This window comes from Phalacrocorax carbo, chromosome 7, assembly GCF_963921805.1.
Source record: "Phalacrocorax carbo chromosome 7, bPhaCar2.1, whole genome shotgun sequence".
Lineage (NCBI taxonomy): Eukaryota > Metazoa > Chordata > Aves > Suliformes > Phalacrocoracidae > Phalacrocorax > Phalacrocorax carbo.
Genome location: NC_087519.1, coordinates 53,280,608 through 53,298,414, shown reverse-complemented (window position 1 = coordinate 53,298,414; position 17,807 = coordinate 53,280,608). Strand labels below are relative to the sequence as shown.

The 17,807-nt window shown below is 50.5% G+C and overlaps 2 long non-coding RNA genes across 3 annotated transcripts in view; both read left to right on the top strand.

Annotated features, from left to right (window-relative positions):
- LOC135314417 (uncharacterized) overlaps positions 1-16,977 on the top strand; it is a 118,787-nt gene extending 101,810 nt beyond the window's left edge. For both annotated transcript variants that reach the window (XR_010373930.1, XR_010373929.1), the window contains 4 exons: positions 10,774-10,884; positions 12,297-13,882; positions 14,262-14,514; positions 16,374-16,977. This is a non-coding gene — a long non-coding RNA (uncharacterized LOC135314417). The remainder of the gene's footprint in view (positions 1-10,773; positions 10,885-12,296; positions 13,883-14,261; positions 14,515-16,373) is intronic.
- LOC135314418 (uncharacterized) lies at positions 178-5,621 on the top strand. Its single transcript, XR_010373931.1, has 2 exons — positions 178-3,851; positions 4,530-5,621. It is a non-coding gene; the product is annotated as an uncharacterized LOC135314418 (long non-coding RNA).
- Positions 16,978-17,807: the final 830 nt, after the last annotated feature.

Genomic DNA, 17,807 nt, shown 5'->3' with positions numbered 1-17,807 from the left:
ATGCCCCGTTCAGGGCTGATACAACCTGCACCCCGCTCCTGCTGCTCCGTCTTTCCGTTGGCTTTATTGGCTGACTACGAGGGCAGGCTGGGAGAGCTGGGTTTGTTCAGCCCTGAGAAAAGGAGGCTCAGAGGGGATCTCATCCCCATGTACCAGCACTTAGGGGGGCAGCTACAAAGGAGACGGAGACTCCCTTTTTACACGGAGTCCCATGGAGAGGACAAGGGGGGATGGACACAAGTTGCTCTTGGGGAGATTCCGATGGGACACCAGAGGGACATTTTTCACAGTGAGGTCAGTCACCACTGGAATAATCTCCCCAGGGAAGGGATTGGCTCGGCCACGTTGGACACCTTCAAGAGTCGGCTGGACAGGGTGCTGGGGCGTCTTGTCTAGGCTGGGCTCTTCCCAGAAAGGCTGGACTAGATGGTCCCTGAGGTCCCTTCCAGCCTGGGACTCTGTGACCTGGGGGAGGTGTGGGGTGGTAGTTGTGAAAACGCTCCTTGGCACTTAAGATGAGGAAGGCTTGCTCGGGTGGAGCGGGGATGAGCAGCACAGGCTCCTCTGGCAGTCCCTTCCCTGCTGGGGGTGTTTCCCTATGGGCGTGAAGATACCTAATAAGCTTCAGTGTTTTCAATCCCTGGAGCATCTCAGGCTTTGCTGGAGGGCCAGGGCTGGCGTGGCTTCCCTGCTGCTTCCTGAGCCTCTGTGCTCAGAGGGGTCAAAGCAAGTCACTTTGCAAGGGTCCGCACCAGCGCTGAACAGACGATAACGCACACAAACAAGTTCCTCTGCGCAATTCCGTTGCAATTTTTGGGCTCATTAGCTATGCAAAAGTATTTGCCCATCCACTACCAAATGCCTTTCTATTGTGTGAATAATTGCTTGGTTTGCTGAGAAGTGTGAACCGTTTTGGTTAATTTTCAGGCTGCCTAGTTTGTTTCTGTTCTGGCTGCTGCCAGCAAAAGGTTTCTCAGCTTCTGCTGGTCTCTTGCGCTGCTGCCACATATTCCTAAGCTTAGCAGAAAAATTATAGATTTCCGATCTTCCAGTCAAATGCAGAATTCAAAAGGCTATGTTTTTCCCGTGGGTGAAGAGCGCACACTGTTTGAGTCACGCTGTGGGGGCCTCGTGGCAGGTTAATTTGAAATGGTCGAAAATTAAACTTCATTCCTGGAAGAAGAGCCCTGTTCTTGGAAATGCTCTGTGCTGTGCACTCCTCCCTTGGAACAACTTTCAGAGCATCCTGTCAGAAACTAACAGCCAGCAGATGGGAAATTCAGAGCCCATCAGCCCCTTTCATTCATTCTGCTACTTTTCTATACATGGTCAGTGTTAATCCTGAATTTTTTTAAGAGGGATGTGGAATCCGTAGCTGAGAGATGGCTACAAAATACCTTGGTATGAGCCTACAGCTGGACTGTACGTGCAGAGCTACCTGGATCTGAAAGCATGGATCTCAACCTACTAAAAATGCATCTGTGGTCCAATCTCGTTACGGTCAATTTGTTCAGAAGGAGGATTAACGATGACTGGCGTCCCCTGCCTTAGGAATCTGTTTCACCAGGGAAGATGGACAGCCATGTTAGCTTACACCCAGGTGTGGAGGTCCAGGTGAGGCAATCACACTCTGTGGGACATTAAATGACAAAGATATGATTAATACGAGCATGAATGGACAAGGAAAGAGTTCCCTGAGCAGTCAGGACTGCAGAAGTCCTCCAAGAACTAGTCTGTGTTCAAATCACGTTTCTTTTTATATCAGCAGCTCACCTTAGAGGCAGACGTATAAAGCAAAACACTGAAGGACAAACTGAACCAAAGACGCATCGCTAGTTCCTAAATGTGTTTTTCCTGACCGCTGCACTGCAATGAGCTCAATCCTGCCGTTGTATCCCACTTCAATGTGCGTTCCCTAAGGGATGTGGCATAAAAATTGCAGCCAAGGAAGGGAAAAGCAAAAGTAACTTTATAATAACTTTGCTCCTTCTAGATTCTGGCGTATGGGAAGGCCAAAGCGACACATGATACGTGTTAGCGCAGCCTTTGCAGCTGCTCTAACTCAGAGAAGCCTTCCCAGGGCTGCCGTTAGGTTGCACGCAGAGGGTCTATGGCTTTCTCCTGTCCTTGCGCCACCCTGCAGCCCGCAGCTAAGCGGGATGGCCTGGGACCACCAGTGCTGGCTCCACTCCCCCCCGCAGCGATGTTGACACCATGGCTTTCAGGTGTCCTCGCAGAGCCCACCTATGCCGCCAGAGCAGCCAGGCAGCGCACGAGCGGGGCAAGAATGAGCTTCCCTGTCCCTCTCCAGAAGGAAATCTCTATCGTGAATAGAGCTCTGCACAATAGATAAGGCTTCTCAGATGAGAAACTGCTTCCCCTTCCCGGCAGAGTCTAAAATTTCTTCTGATGGTGATGACGCCTTGAACAATGACAACCTTCATTCATCTCTGCTGGCCAGGAGAGAGCTGAGAGTTCACATTTTAAGCTCTTTCACTGTGCTGAAGCCTCTCATCGCTGTTCAAACACAGTCCTCCATTAGGAGTTATTTAAGCAGGAGCCGCTTTCCCTGCTCCAAACCTCTTTGTATGAAATCCTTCCAGCACCGCGTGTGGCATCAGCCAGCAGCTGATCTGGCGTGCGCTGTGCTGGACACACCAGTAACGGGTAGTTAATTAACCCGATCCATCAGACAGTTCCTTTCCAGGTTGGTATCCGTGATTTTAAAGCTTAAATCTTGTATCTTCTTTCTATCTTTGTGTCATTGTCATACGTTAAAAATAAATAAATAAATAAATGAGACTAGAGGGCACTTTTGATTACTACAATTTTTCTTCACATGCTTCATTTGCTGGGCTATTTGTATCAGCTGAGCTGTCTTTATTCGCCAAACTCTGGCAGGACTCGGGGCTTGCCCTTCTGGCAAAATGCAGTTTCATCCCAAATTTGTCTCAGCTTTTGCCTCGGTATCTTTGTTGTTTTCTCAAAAAGCTAAAATAAAAGCAAAGAACAATCAAAAGCTCGTTGATTTGATTTTAGGTGCCAACAGTGCCTTTTTTCTACTTTAAAAACTCTTTTGGTCATGAAAATAATGACCTTTTTCTGCAAAGGAGGGATTTCTTTTCTACTGGAGGTAACACAAGAAGAATGGTCTCGCAATTAAGGTGATTTTGAACAAAGTTTATTCCACGCCTGGCTTGCCTCGGCCTCCTCGTGTGACCTTGGAGGTACGCGCCAACTCCTGACGATTCTCCTCTCCAGTAATCACGCTCTGCAAAGGTATTGCCAGATTAAAGGTCAGGCTTTCAAAAGTAACGGGTGGTTTTGTTTCTCTGACTTAACCTACAGAGGCATCTCTGAAAATGAAGCCCTGTTACAGATATTTGATGGGAAGGGAGGCATCCAGCAAGGCGGACACCTAGAATCAATAGTTGCTTTCAGAAATCTTGGCCTACACCCATGGATGCTTGTAAAGTACTTTAACATCCAAATGTTGGAGAAGAGAGAATGATTTAAATGTTTTGAAGTTATTCCCAGGGCTAGAAGTTTGCAGGATTGTGTCACAATGAGAAAAAAAAAAAAATATATATATAGCAAATGTAATGAGGAAATTCTCACAAGTTCAGGGAGAAGACGATATTTTCCTAAAGCGCTTCTGATTGGCTTTAGTTTGGTCTGGTTGTCTTCTTTCAAGGCAGCCATAAATCTTCTGAGCCAAGGAGCTTTCCTGGGAGCCGAGCAGATGTCTGCTGAACCACTGGGTTTAACCCTTGCTCGGCAGCCCGCGAGGCAACGCACGCCCATGGCCTTGCAGGGCGTCAGGCCGGGGATGATGTGCCGATTTACACCCCGTGAGTATCTGGCGTGTCACGTCTCTGCTTGCCCGCTCGCTTCTTGCCTCTTCGTGCACACAGACGTCCGGGCTCTGCAGTGGGGACGACCCATCCCGCCCTCCCAAGGTTGCTTCCCACAGGTGCCCCCAACCACGCTTGGGGCAGAAGGTCCCTTCTCCAGCCCGACGCCACACGCAGCTCGACGAGGGCGGCTGCTTCCCCGTAGGCGAGCGGTGCCCGCGGGTCAAAACTGGGGAGGGGGGAAAGGACTCGGAAGAGCATCTGTCTTGACCAAAAATAACCCTGCTGTTTAGGGGCCGCGTGAGAGGTGGGATCCCTTCTGAGGAATTTCATGCTTGAAAGGTGAGACAAGTCTCCTGAAAAGGTTATTATCTCGAGCAGACAAATCCTTCAGCAGGTTGGGCTCTTTTTTGTATACCTCAAACAAAGAGCCAGCACAATCAAAGAGCTGTAAGATCCTTTTTTTTCCCTTTTTTTTTTTTTTTTTAATTCGCTGCCTCTGTGCTGTTCCTTTTCATTTCTGCTGCCCACAGAAACTACCGCGCCTCCCAGTCTTCTGCTGAATGTACATCACACAGGAGGTGAAGCACTGGCAGTCTTCACAGGAGAAGCCAGGCGGCGAGGGGGAGGGTGTCTTGCATGCTGTTTCATTAATTTATTTTCCCTCCTCTACAGGGAAAAAGTAAATGTGGGTGACCCAGGGCAGACCGAAAAAATGCGTGTGCGCCGCGGTCTGGGAAGGAGCCTGAGAAGCATGCGATGAGTGTGGGTCAGCTCCTTCTGCTGCCGGGCTGTAAGGGTGCGGGGCTGCAGTGGGGCTGGTGCCGAAGAGTCGCGGGGGGCTGCCGGGACCCCCCCAGGCCAGGGAGAGCTGCTGCAGGCCGGGCCTCTCGTGTGGGTACCACAGGGATGCTGCCCCTGCCCGCACCTGGCAGGATCTGCCTCTTCCCCTTTAGGAAAGAGGCTTTTCTCGAGCTCCCCTAAAAACCAGGTCTGGCATGACCTCAGGACCACTTGAGGTTAATGTTCTCCCCCTTCTCCAAACGCCTCTATCTCTTCCTTTAGTCTCACCTCTAAAGCGCAAGTTGCCTACTCAAACCAACCCCACTGCGTGTTCCCTTCTGCCTACGTACCAGGTACGATAACGGCAACAAGCATTACCTGGGCCTGGAGAACAGCATTGCTATGGACCGGGTTTATTGTGCAACTTATTCACCTGGAATTAATCTTGGAAATGTTATCAGAGGCTGCTGCTGTTCTTGCGATGTGCTCTTGCTTTGTGAAGCCTTTGCTTGCGGGACTATTTCTAACACTCGGCTAGTTTTCTTCAAGGGGTTGTGTTGTTAATTATCTTGCTTGCAAGCAGGATTCCCTGGCTACCTAGCAGTAGATACCATACTTATTTTAAGGAAAATCAGCTGCACGGGCAGGCAGACTAGCTGCCAGATACAAAATGACTGAACTAGCTTTGTTTATGGGTCAGACAAGAAAATTGCTGGCTGTGTAACGCCTGGGACTATCGCAGCAAGACCCCTGGGGCCTGGGGAGAGTCAACACCACACACGCCTTTGTGCCCCAGCTTGTTGTACTGGGAAAGAGCCTTGAAAGTCCACGTTTCTGAAACCAGACCTTTATACGTGTGGATATCGTCCAGGCGTTGCTCTGGATCTTACACTGGAAGGTGAACTGAGAGCATGTTTTGGCTCAGGTGCTGTAATGTGCTTTTATTGCTGTGCTTTGAAATACATCTTTTCATTTCTCCCCGGAGCACTCGGCCTTTCTGGCAGCTTGAACTCTGCCTCCCGTAGTGTTTGGGCCATGATAATAGTTTGGGTTTGTCTGGTTTTTGCATTGCTTTGCTGAACGCCTTTGAGGACCACCCCGCCTGGGACCTCGCTAGCGATGCTCCCAGGAGTGATGCTCACGGGGGTGGTTGCAGCCTGGCCTTCCAGCCCGCCCCAGCCCTGCCCTCCTCGCTCGGTGCCGCCCGTGACCGGCCGAAGGGGAGTAGGTGCGTTTCCCCCGCTCAGCACCAGGCAGCGGGAAATCTGCTTTTTCTTAGGTTCGTGTTTCTACCAAGCCTTGCCTAATGAGCCTGATCCTGCTTGAGCCTGATCCTTCATAAGCCCGACGAAGGGCTGATAGACGCGTGGGTGAGAGCCCACCGCCCCGTACGGCAGCGCAGGGTCACGAGGGGCTCACAGATCCCTTCTCCCCTGTAACGCTGGCTGCGACGGGAGCACGCTGCTGTGCCTGCGGGCTGGTGCGTGACGCCTCGAGCTTGTGGCAGCACAACCCAGGTTTTGGTTTGTTTTTTTTTTCCTTTGTAAAGCCACCGATTGTAAAGGGAGTGGCTTTATTTATAAGCTCTGCTACTATAGAGGGATCCAGGTGGTTTGTGGCATGACTGTGGGTCACCGGAATGTCTCTAGAAATGCTGACGTGCCACGTCTGTGTGAGACAGGTCATCTGCAAAGGTGCGGATGTGATTCTCCATTTACAACGTAGAGCAGCAGCCTGATTTATGTGAAGCAGGCGGCAAAGGTTGCAGTATGTGAAAAAGTAGCTCTCCCTTTTCTGTGCAAATAGCCTCGATTTCACTGAAAATTATCCATTCAAACCAGACGGCGAAGGTGCGCAGTGCTCATGTTGTTACACCACAGGCATTTATTCCCCCTCGCACCGCAAGGTTTCCTACGAGGTAGCTCTGGAAGGCTGTTCATCTTTCCCGGTCACTGTCTGGTTTGTTTTCATTTAGATCAGGCACATTTTTAAAGGCAACTCGGACGTACCACTGCACTGAGGCTGCTGTTCCACTAACACACGTCCTCCCAAAGCCGCGTCCAGCTCTGTCCCCTTCCCGGGGGGCTGAGACGCCCTGTACCGCACCGGCCCTCTCGCCGCCCTCCTGGGGTCCGGGCGTCAGAGACCACGCGGCTGCCGCCGAGCTGGATGCTGTGCCCCTCATCTAAGAATAGTCCTACTGTCTTGAACGCTTGCCAGCCTCTGATGGCTCCGCGAGCAGGGGGAAGAAGCACAGCCATTATGTAATGGCTTCTCCTGGCCAAGAAAAAAAAATCCCATTTATCGATCTCCTGCCTGAAAACCTCAGTAACTCCGTGTAATTGATGACCAGCTGTTAAGAAAAGCTGTTTGGAGGAAGAACATTTATAATTAAAGAAGAGACACTTCAAATTCAACTCGGCCTCCATTTTCTCATTGCATTTCTCCATGCTGTCTTGGGGAACAACCATCCTGCCTGGGCCTTTAAGCTTCTCGTTTCAAACCAATATATATTTGCCTTTCCCAGAGAGCAACGTTGCGTTCTCCGATTTCACTCCCTGTGCTACGGAGGGGAACTATTCATGGAGCTGTGTGAGAGAAAGAGATTAAGGAAATATCAAGACTAACAGATGGGAAGCAGGCAGTGGATGATGTGTAGGCAGGGCTGATGTTACAGCGAGTCTTATCTTGTTAGCAGAAATATGTTGCAATAAGCAGAGTTCTGGGAGAGAGGTTGGTTCTGAGCATGGAATAGGAGGAGTCATTTCTAGCTGATAAGGGGCCTGCCTGCGTCTAAAAATGTCGTATTATTAGATGCCCCGGTACCCCAGAACATTGAGATCTTGATCCTCTTCTTCCAACTCCATCTCCCCTGGGCTTCGGAGGTGAAAATGTTTCTGGGTCTCTCTGCTGAAAGCGTGACCGTCCCCGTTTGAGGGAGACCCAAACTGGAGGTCCCTCAGCTTGAGCGTACAGTACAGCTCTCCCAGACCAGTGGCTATCCGCAAGTTAAGCTGCAGCCTGCCTCTCCTCCCCCTTCACAGACACTCTGAGTAAGGACTACACTGGAAAGAGATAATTTAGCATGAGAATTATATTACGCATTTAAATGTAAATTGCTGGGGAATTGACAATTGCTTTGTTTGAATTGTAATGATTCGAGCATGCATGGGTTTTTTCTTAGAGTACATTTTAACTGGTATTTATGTCCTTTTACATCCATCTCGAACACCAACGTGCACGTGTCCTTAAGCTTTCAACTGTAAATCCTTGAGCTGTCACATTCCCCGTTAGGAAACCCATTTCTTCAGCCTCTCCAGCAATTCTAGGCTGGCGCTTTCCCCGCCCCCCCATCTTTGGGACTTTTTTTGGAAGACCTCTTATTTTATTTCAAGCAGAGGTAGGTTACCAGCCCCGCCAGCGTGAATGGTGCTGCTTGGAGCTGAGCACATGGGCACTGACCGCTGTGCTCTTCGGCGGCAGCCGGCCATGGCTGAGGGCACCGAGCGCATCCCCCAGACTCGGCAGCCCCGCCGCCCTGCTGCTGACCATCGGCTCAGGGTTCGGGGCTGAGCAGCTAACGTGCAGGAGATCTGATCCCTTTGCTTGTGCAGGGCGCCTGGAAAGGAACCACACAGAATCCCAGGCTGGAAGGGACCTCAGGGATCATCTAGCCCAACCTTTCTGGGAAGAGCCCAGCCTAGAGAAGACGGCCCAGCGCCCTGTCCAGACGGCTCTTGAAGGTGTCCAGCGTAGCCGAGTCAACCCCTTCCCTGGGGAGATTATTCCAACGGTGACTGTCCTCACTGTGAAAAATGTCCCTCTCGTGTCCAGTGAGACTGCATTTTTTTCCCATGGCAGGGAGGGAGAGAGGGGGGAAAACAGATATGCGCAGATCTGTTCATAGCAAAGACCCGGCTTCATCCACGGATGCTCCTGTCCTGTTAGCGGGGTGCCGAGCACAGCCCTCCGCGTGAGCGAAAGAGAGTGAAAGGGTGGCTGGTCGCCCAAGGCTATTCTCAGGCTTGGCCCAGAGAAGGACTTTTTTTACCATTTAAAGAGCTAGTAAAGTGAGGGAAGCCAGGGGTTAATCACCTCTACCTTCCCCATCAAGTTTAACAGGCAGAGGTGGGAAAAGCCTGGGTTTCGGCTCTGTTTGCAAGGTGGAGAGCTGTGAATACCATCATTCGCAGAGTCTTTCTGAGATGCAGCCAATTTTCAGGAATGCCATATCTCGGTCCAAACAAAACCTGCATGTTTCTCGTTGGCCTGGCCTTGTTTCTTGAGACTGCTTCACTGATTGATACAGGAGATAAACAAAAATTGAAATAACACATGCATGGAAATATAAACAAAATGCACCAGAGGGAGAAGATTGCAAAATCAGCAGCTCGTGGGGCTCGAACGCAGCCATCCAGTCCCCGAAGCCAAGCCGTTGAGAAAACAAATAAATAGACAAATAGAAGTAAAGCTGACTGCGATAAGCCCCTGACCTTAATTGTGTGGATATATGCCTGTGAAAGCCAGAATCAAGCTTTTCCCTCCCAGCCCCCACGCTAATTCCTTTGGCCCCGGTGGCATAAAATGCTCAGGAGCCTCATCTGGTCCCTCCATCTCCTGCCTACCCACGCCAGCAACGAGGAGGAGAAATCTGTCATTGTCCCTCTGCAGAGGAGACCCGCAGGTTCATCCCCCCACGCCTGGGCTCCTCTCCGTTCTTAGCTAACTCCCAGCGCAGATGCCTGGAGCAGCAGCCGCTCACCTCCTGACCCGCATAGAGCGGTTGGTGACGATCGCGTATTGCTGATGAGGAGCTTTCCCTCGCTAGCACATATAACCTCCGTCAATGGGGAATGGCTGTTGGGGAGTTGGAGAGGCTGGAAGCAGTTTTCTGAGCCACAAAGGTGTAATTATAGTGGGTTTCCTGCAGTTCTGTAATTTATCGCATTCGAAAAAATCACCCCTAGTGATGCTTTATGTAGGACTCCACCTGGTTAGATTTAAAGGCAACTGTTCAACCAAGATAAAAAGAGAAACGGGATGTTTCTGTGTTAGAGGTGCATTAAATGGCCATCCCCAGCCAGGCCGCTGAGGCTGCCGGGGTCACAGGCCGCCCCGAGGTGCTTCTCCCCAAGCCCTGCGCTCCCCACCGCCTGGTGGGTGCATCCTCCGGGCGCACCCCCTGGCTGCAACCACAGCGCGTTCCTGGGTGCATCCCTGGTGCTCTCCCGGGCGCACAGCTGGGCGCATCTGCAGGGCCACGGGAGGGCACAGGTTGCACCCCAGCACGGAGCTGCAGCTCAGAAACCTCCCTAGGCGGTTGCACCTCCCGTTTCTGGAAGCGTTTCTGCGGGAGGTACAGACACAAGAGCCAAAGGAGCCCCTGAGCCGTGCTCCACGAGGACGAGGGTGCAGGGTCAGGCCCAGGCACTCCTCCTCTGCAGCACGTTGACACTCACCCTCGGGCTCTCGCTCAGGGACCTGGCAGCGCGTTTCCCAAGCGGCAGCTCCTGCTGCGGCCAGGTGGGAATTCTCCCCGGGGCGTGTTGTTACTCACTTTAAATATTTCAGATCTTCAAGCTCTCTTTTTCGAGCCTCAGACAAAAACATGACAGCTATCCCACAAATCAGCCACCTAAAGGAAAAAAAAAAAAAGAAAAGAAATCACATTTAATTACTCCTGAAGGGGAACTTATAAATGAGGAACACTTATTAGTGCAATATATTTTTCTTTCGGTAGCTTTGAACTGATCTCTAATAGTGCCAGCAAAGTCCCGGCATAACCTTGGAGCGTGTTTCATTATCATTCACATGGAAACTGCTGTCTTATGACTGCACTTTTTAAAATACAGTACATTTTTATAATTTCTAAGTAGGCAACCCAAGTGGCCGTAACACATGAAATTCTATCCAGTCCTGGCACCAAACCCTGCCCTTTGCTTGGCCGCGCTGTTCTCTGGGTATTAAGGCCTGGGTGTAGCTGAGGGCTGAATTTCAACCCCAAGGTGAGCCTGCAGTCCCTTCCTCTGACAGTAGCAAAGCAAACATGCAGGTGTTTATGGATTCAGTGAATTTAATTTCAAGTCACTCAAGCACTCAGGCAACCTCTCTTCCTTCCTCCCTTTTCTTGGCACAGGCAGCAAGTGGCTCCTGGCTGGAGAAGACGTGACCCACGAGCTGGTCCTCATGATGGCTGGATCTCCAGGAGCTTCAAATGCCGCCCTGTGTTGCCAGCGCCGACCCGAGGGTACCAACGTCTTCGGCTGCTTTCCTCCCCTCAGGCAGCTCTCCGAATCTGCAAACCCATTCCCTTAGCTCATTAGCAGATGGCAAAGGCAACACTAATCAATCATTTCCCGGTGGGGCTGCTGGTAACGCGTCAGTTTGGCACCCAGAGTGGCTCTGCCCCAGCCCCGCGGCCCCATCATTCCCAGGCGGGCTCCTGAGCATCCTGCTTCATCCTGGGCTCCATTTCAGGCTCGGGACAGAGGACGATGAGCATTTAGCCTGGGAGCCACACGGTCTGTAGGAAGTTCAATATTTTCTTGCCTGTATTAAAGCTGTTGAAAATCGTGGTATTTTCAAGAGAAAGCAGTAAAAGAGAATAGGAATGTCAGGGTGAGGCTGGAAGACAACAAATATCGGGGAGGACAGATGTCTCCGTTTTGCTGATGAAAGAACTAATATATTTCCATTACTATGTAATGTATAGGCAGGGAAAATTACAAAGATAGGAAAATCCTTCTTGGTTTTCGCTCTGCTGGGTAAAAGTAATATTACAAAATACGACGTGTCTCACGTAGGTGTGACTTTAGATTTGTCACCAGGATCTGGGGGGCATGTAGATATCTCCAAGAGCCTCTCGTGGCTCCCCAGTGTCTGGAGGCAGCCTGGGCTTGTCTCCTCTGGCCACCAGAGGCGGTTATCCAGGAGCAGTCGGCGTGTGAGGTGCCGGGAGCCCCCCAGGTGAGCGTGGGCAGCTCGCTGCCAGCTCCAAGCGCTGGGAGCGCCGCGGTGCTACGAGAGCAACCTGCAGCACCTGCGGCTTCATTGTCAACTCCCTCCCCGATCTCCTGGGAATCCCCACTCTATAAATGAAGAGCAGCCAGCGCAGAGACGGTGATGTTCCCTGCTATTGCAGGAACGAGTGCGCTGGTGATCTGGGAGCTAAAGACGCTTGCCCATGGCCTGCAGAGGGAACTGAGTCACACAGAGAGAGCATCTGATCTTCAGAGAGGGCTGGGGGGAAGAGGACGCAATTTCTTATACACTGGGTGTTGGTGCTCTCAAAAAAGCCCCATAAGGCTCCTAAAAAGCCCACGTGAACACCCCACGAGGGACGCCCGCACGGGTAGACCCTTGTGCCTCTGTTGAAAGGAGCTGCCTCCCTCCCCTTCCATCTGCCAAATGTTCCCATGGGCCGCCGTCGGTGCTGCAAGTGGATTAGGTTACCCAGACCCCAAAGCGAGCTGCTTTGTGGCAGAAAAATGCCTCCGTTTGTTAGTTTAACATCAGATTTTTTCCCCTGGCAGTTTAACATCAGATTTTTTCCCCTGGCAGAAGTTCAAGTATGTGCCACGGGAGCGATGGTTTCACTGCTGTCTTTGGGGCCTCGCAGGTTTTCCACATCTCTAAGCTCAGCCTTGTTGCTTCTTTCAGGTTTCCCCTCTGTGTTTCCCAACACCTCTGCCTACGTTTTAGAGACCACCACCTTCTGAAAGCCATGGCCAGCCCAGGAAGTGCTACCCCAGGCACGCCAACCGAACGAGATGCCCAAAGCTGTGAGCAGCGACCAGCCTGGCCCTCCTGGGGCATAAATAAGAATAAAAGAGAATAAAAGTCAGGTGGCTTTACCAGGGATTGACTTCCTTTTTATTTTTTTGAGCTGTTCTTCACATGGTAATTTTGCTTTTAGCTTTCTGCTGCCTTCCTCGCAGCGCTGCTGTCTGCAGTGCAGCCCTGCCAAAAGCCTCCGGGGACGGAGGGCGCTGCCACGTGCCTGCGGAGCAAAGGGGGTGGCAGGCGGTCCGAGATGCTCTCCTTCCCTAACCGAGGGGGATTTAGTCAAGCTCACGAGTGTCTGCCAAAGCCACGTTTAGCGCAGGGAAACGATTGCAACACTGACATTACTCACTGGGGGTTTATAAATAAAACCAGCCCAGGCACAGTCTCTCCTGACACTGGAGGAAGGGATGCAAGGGGAGGCCCCCATATACTGTCCCACTGAATTGTTTGAAGCTTTTATCTCCAACGACCCTCCCTCAGCACGCAGGTGACAGTGTCCAGCACACCGTGGCGGGGGGATATAGCTGCAGGAGGGGAGCGTTAGCGTATCCTTTCCTTAGCAAACAGGCCAGGGTGATCTCCTTTGCCCTCCCTGGCTGCCCAGGGCAGGAGGGTTTCCTTGCTTGTCTTGAATGCACTGAAATGAAACCTGGGTGTTTGTTCCCTGGACCAAGTTCAGGAGACACGGCTGAGATTTACTGTCCCACGCCACATCTGTGTCTGACCACGGGCTCGCGTCTGGGAGCAGAAACCTTTGGATGTCCTAGCGCATACCGCAGAAGACAACACTCAGAAATTGCTTCCTTAAATATCTACTGAGCAGAAAATAATACTAATCAAGGGAAGCTCTTTCCCCTTGTAACGAGCTGACACTATGACATTGAAGCCTCTGATGCGGCAGCGATCATACAGCCACGAAGGTCGGGGACCCCGTGGAGATGCTGCTGGTTTACACTGTGCCAAGCAGAAGCAAGGCCCGTCCTCTTAAAAACATGCAGATATTTTCCCCTGCAAAGGCCGTGGTTTATCAGCAGCTGCTCACAGGCTCACCTCCTGCGTATCGCAAGGTTTGGGCTTTTTCTCCTTAAATTTAAAGGTGATTCTGGGTTCTCGGTTTTGTTGATGGCAGCCACCAATTTCCAGTGAAGCTGCAGCTACAGTTGCAGTAAATTGAAGTCAGCTGAAAGCAGGATTTCCTTCTTCATCATCGTTTTCCAGATGTCCCCGAAGCAGTCGATGGAGCCTGCGGGGTCACGGGCTGTGAGCTGCTCTGGGTGAGAGCGGCGCGTGGCCGCTGCTTGGATCGTGCCCTTTCCAGCCGCCCCGGCCAGAAGGACCACGGGCACTCCTGGTGCACCGGCCAACCCAGAGTGTCTGAGGCACTGAGGGATAAATGAGAACGTTTAGGGAAGAAGAGGAGCAAACGTCACGCAACCAGGGAAACTCTTGCTCGAGTACGGGTATGTCTTCTCAATGCCTAATGGAGAAAGACACCTAATGGTTTCCAGAGCTCGGTAGCTGGATAAAAACAGAGCACAGAGGTGGTGGAGTGACAATATCTGTTAATGAAAAGACAGGATATACAGCTGGGGCTGTCGGGGACTTGGCCCAGCGCTCGGCCAGAGCAAATCAGCTGAGCTGCGCTGGAATCTGCACCAGCGATACTCAATTCTCTGCCTTGTCAAATGCCGTAAATTAAAAACAGAATAAAAAGCTTTTAAGGGATGTGTTCACTGACAGTTTAATATAAGTGGCTGTGGGATCATTTTCTACAGATAGGTTTATACCGGGAAAGAAATTGCAATGTGCTTCATAGCAGGTATTTTACTGTTATTGCAGAGTTTCCTGATGCACTTATTCATAAGGAGCGACTTTCCAAACAAGCATCAGTGGGACAGCGGGTCACTGTGGCCGTGCCAGGCCGAGACGGGGCTCAGCAGGGCTTCGCTTAGCCCCAGTGGCGAAACCAGCCTCCGTGGGCAGGGACACAGCGCGGAAGGGCAGGTGACGTCCCCGGCCAGCCGGCATGCCTTCCTTTGCATCCTCCGAGCCTCCGGTCCTGCCCTGCTGACGCAGCAGTGCCCCCGTCCAGGTACGGCATTGCGCGTAAAGCCCCCGCCCACCTGGCATTTCGATGCAAAGAAGAAGGTTCCCAGAAAACGCAATTTGAACGAACAGAAGTTGCGTGTGAAATTTAGCTTCTGAAGTTTAAACGATCGGTTTTGGCACTCGGACGTGAAAATGTCACTTTTTTTTTTTTTTTTTTTATTGCAGTATTTTAAATTAGTTGGTTTAAAAATTTCCATTTTTAATTCCTTCAAAAGGTTAATCTGAAGTTGGGATGAAACAGACATGAGTCAATTGAGTATTCAATTTAGAGCTTTTGGGGTATTTTTTAAAAAAAATAACCCAAAACTTCATGACAACCCAAAATATTTTTTCCTTCATTTTCTCCATTTTAACATTACGCAAAAAATCACACGGGTCAAATTGGTGAATAATAATATTGGCCCTTCTTGGCTGTTGAAACCCAAGTCGTCAACACAAACCGCTTACGATCTGTGAGGCCGTGGCGAAGTGATTTGTGGCTGCTCTGTGGAACCTGCTCCTGCCACGGCGCTTCCATTCAAAGCCTGGGTAATGGATTTTCACCACTTTGCCCGCTTTCCCGCTGCTTTTTTTTCTCATTGTCGGTACCTCCGTGGCTAAATATGGAGGGCCCTCGGGAGTCAAGTTTCAGGAATACTAAGGTAGTGCCAAATTTAAATATTAATGTTCCTGGGTTTAGAACAAAGGCGGCACCACTCATAATGTTTATTATTGCCATCTAAGAAATTCCATTAGTAGCATGGACTTGCTCAGTGCTGATGGATGCCAGTGGACACCCCTCCACTGAGTCCAGCAGGCTTTGTATCAAATCATATTTGCATCTGAAGATGTACATCAGCTAAATACAGTCTAGGAGAGAAAAAGGTTGGCTTCTTTGGAAGGGAAAGGTTAAGAGTACAGCCTGCCTTTATGCCTTTGTGTGCGTAATTTTTTAAAAGCCCATCACAAGTAATCTTCTTTACTGCAGATTCGACCATTTATTTTCTGCCTGGAAAGCATTAAAAAAAAAAAAAAAGCACTAGGGAAGAATTTTAAGGGGTATTTGTTTCAAGTGAGATACCAGGAATAATAAGGGTTTGGGCTTGTTAATACACTTTCTGTTTGGGTTGTCTTCTGGTAGGCAAGTGCTGTAAGTGCGAAATCAGAAAGATTTCGGATAAATGCACCAGAGGGAAGGCCCTTTGCGGGGAAGAGTCGACCCCGGCCCCTTCCTCGGCATCTCCAGTAACTGCCTCTGTTACTGAAGTTTCTACTGAGTGGCCGCCTGGTGCAGCCATGCTTCGCCCAGGTTTGCGTTTGTAATGCTCCGACTGTCTCCCCTGTAAGAAGTACCAGCCCTTGTGATACCTTTTTTCCACGATAAAAAATTGTTCTGACCGGTTTGCTGTGCGCTGTGAAGCCCTTCCCTGTACGACTAGTGCAATCTGGAATTTATTTCCATTAGTTTAATGGAAATAGTGGTGCGAGTACGGGGTTACCAGGAGGCGAGTGTGGGAAAAGCTGAGCGCGTGTCGCTGCTGCCAGGGCTGCCATTGCATCCAGGCTGGTGGCATTTGTGTTGCTGCCGTGGTAGGTGTTGTGGTGTTGGAGAATTTATTCCATGTGCCTGACTTGTATCTGGTTTGTGTTTGCCTCGCTGCAAGTCACCTCTGCCCTTTTGTCCTGCGGTTTTGGGTACGTTGTCCTGTCCCCAAGTTTTTCTTCAGACTAAGCCCATTTAGCCCATCTTTCACTGCTCCTCCCCTAGAAGACACCTCTCCCCCTTCGTTTACACGCGGGCTCATGCACGTACCCACCCAGGATGCTAACTGCTGATGCAATTATTATTATTCTTGCTTTCAGCAACTCCTTAACTCTTCTGAATGGGAGGATCGATATTCTCTGCTCGCCTGGGAACGGTAATGGCTGACTGTGCTGCTCTGTAACATCGGATGAATAGTTAAACATCGGTGTGTTTTCATCTGGTGCGGCCCAAGCCTCCCAGCTGCCGGCAGCTCCCGGCGCCTCGCTCACGTATACGTGCATTTTTCACAAGCCTGTGCTGTGCAATGACCATGCAAGGCAGGGATTCCTTTGTTTCTTTTGTGTATCCTTAAACTAATGGTGTCTGTATTTGTTACGTATTAATCATTTTTATAGTCATCTCTGCGTGATTCCTTCTATAAATAAGAATCTCAAATCTCTCTCCTATCTTGTTTACCACAGCTAATTCTTTAAGTTGGGTGTCTCCGCCAGAGCCGTAGTCTAAATGAACACAGATAAAATCATAACATAGGCTCGGCTGTAGTAAACCAGCATTTTCTTGGTTCTGCTGCAAATCAAACCTTCCAAATAATCTTTTTATCCAGTCTCTATAAATACCGTACAGCGGTGACAAAAGACAGGTGCCAATTTCAGACTCAAAGCTGTTGTGTTAGTGGCTGGCATTAAATATATAATTCCTGCTGTGTCTGCATCATCTGTAAATGAAAGTCTCCCGAAGGAGAAGCCTCCAGGGAGGGTAAAGAGCCGCGAACCAGTGACTGCAGAGTGTGCCTCCGAGATGCGAAGTTAGGAGGAGAAGCTGAAAATGTGATATGTCTTTTTCAGTTTGACCTCGGCCTCTAATAGTGTTTGGCAAGTCAGCCCGGCAGATAAATTGGTTCATATTAGAAAATGGGGTTGATTTATTATGAAATTGATCGCAGCCCTGTCCTGTGCTGAAGGCATTAGCGATAACGGCATCGGGTGCCTCAGCTCTTAACTAATGGGCTTCCCCCCGGCTCTCCGCTGCTGCCGGGCTTTTACCAGCAGCCAACAGCATCCGAACCACGCACCCCCGCTGGTCCCTCCTCATGGATGCAAAATCCTCCCCAGGCAGGGGCGTTTTAGGGAACGCAGGTCGGGCTTTCTGGACGGGCTGGGATCTCGGGAGCCTGCAACCATCTCCCGCTCCATCACCGTTGGGCAGGGCGGGCTGAGGTGCCCTGGAGGCAGCTGGCACTTCCCAGGACGTACGGACCTGCAGGAGCAGGGCCGGTGTGACCCTTGGAGCCAGCACCTCGAAATATCACAGCACTCTCTGTGGTTTTCTGACAGCTGTTTTCTGAAAATGGAAAGGGTTAGGGGGAATATGGAAAACTATCCAGCAAACATCTTCCTTTTCTTTTTCTTTGGTAATATCGAAACGTCTTTTAACCACAAAGAGAAGGTGTCACCAAACGTAACAGGGGAGTTCCGCTGCTTCTTGCGAACAAAGCTGTATTTGCCCACGATTGCCACAATCTGCATTGCAGT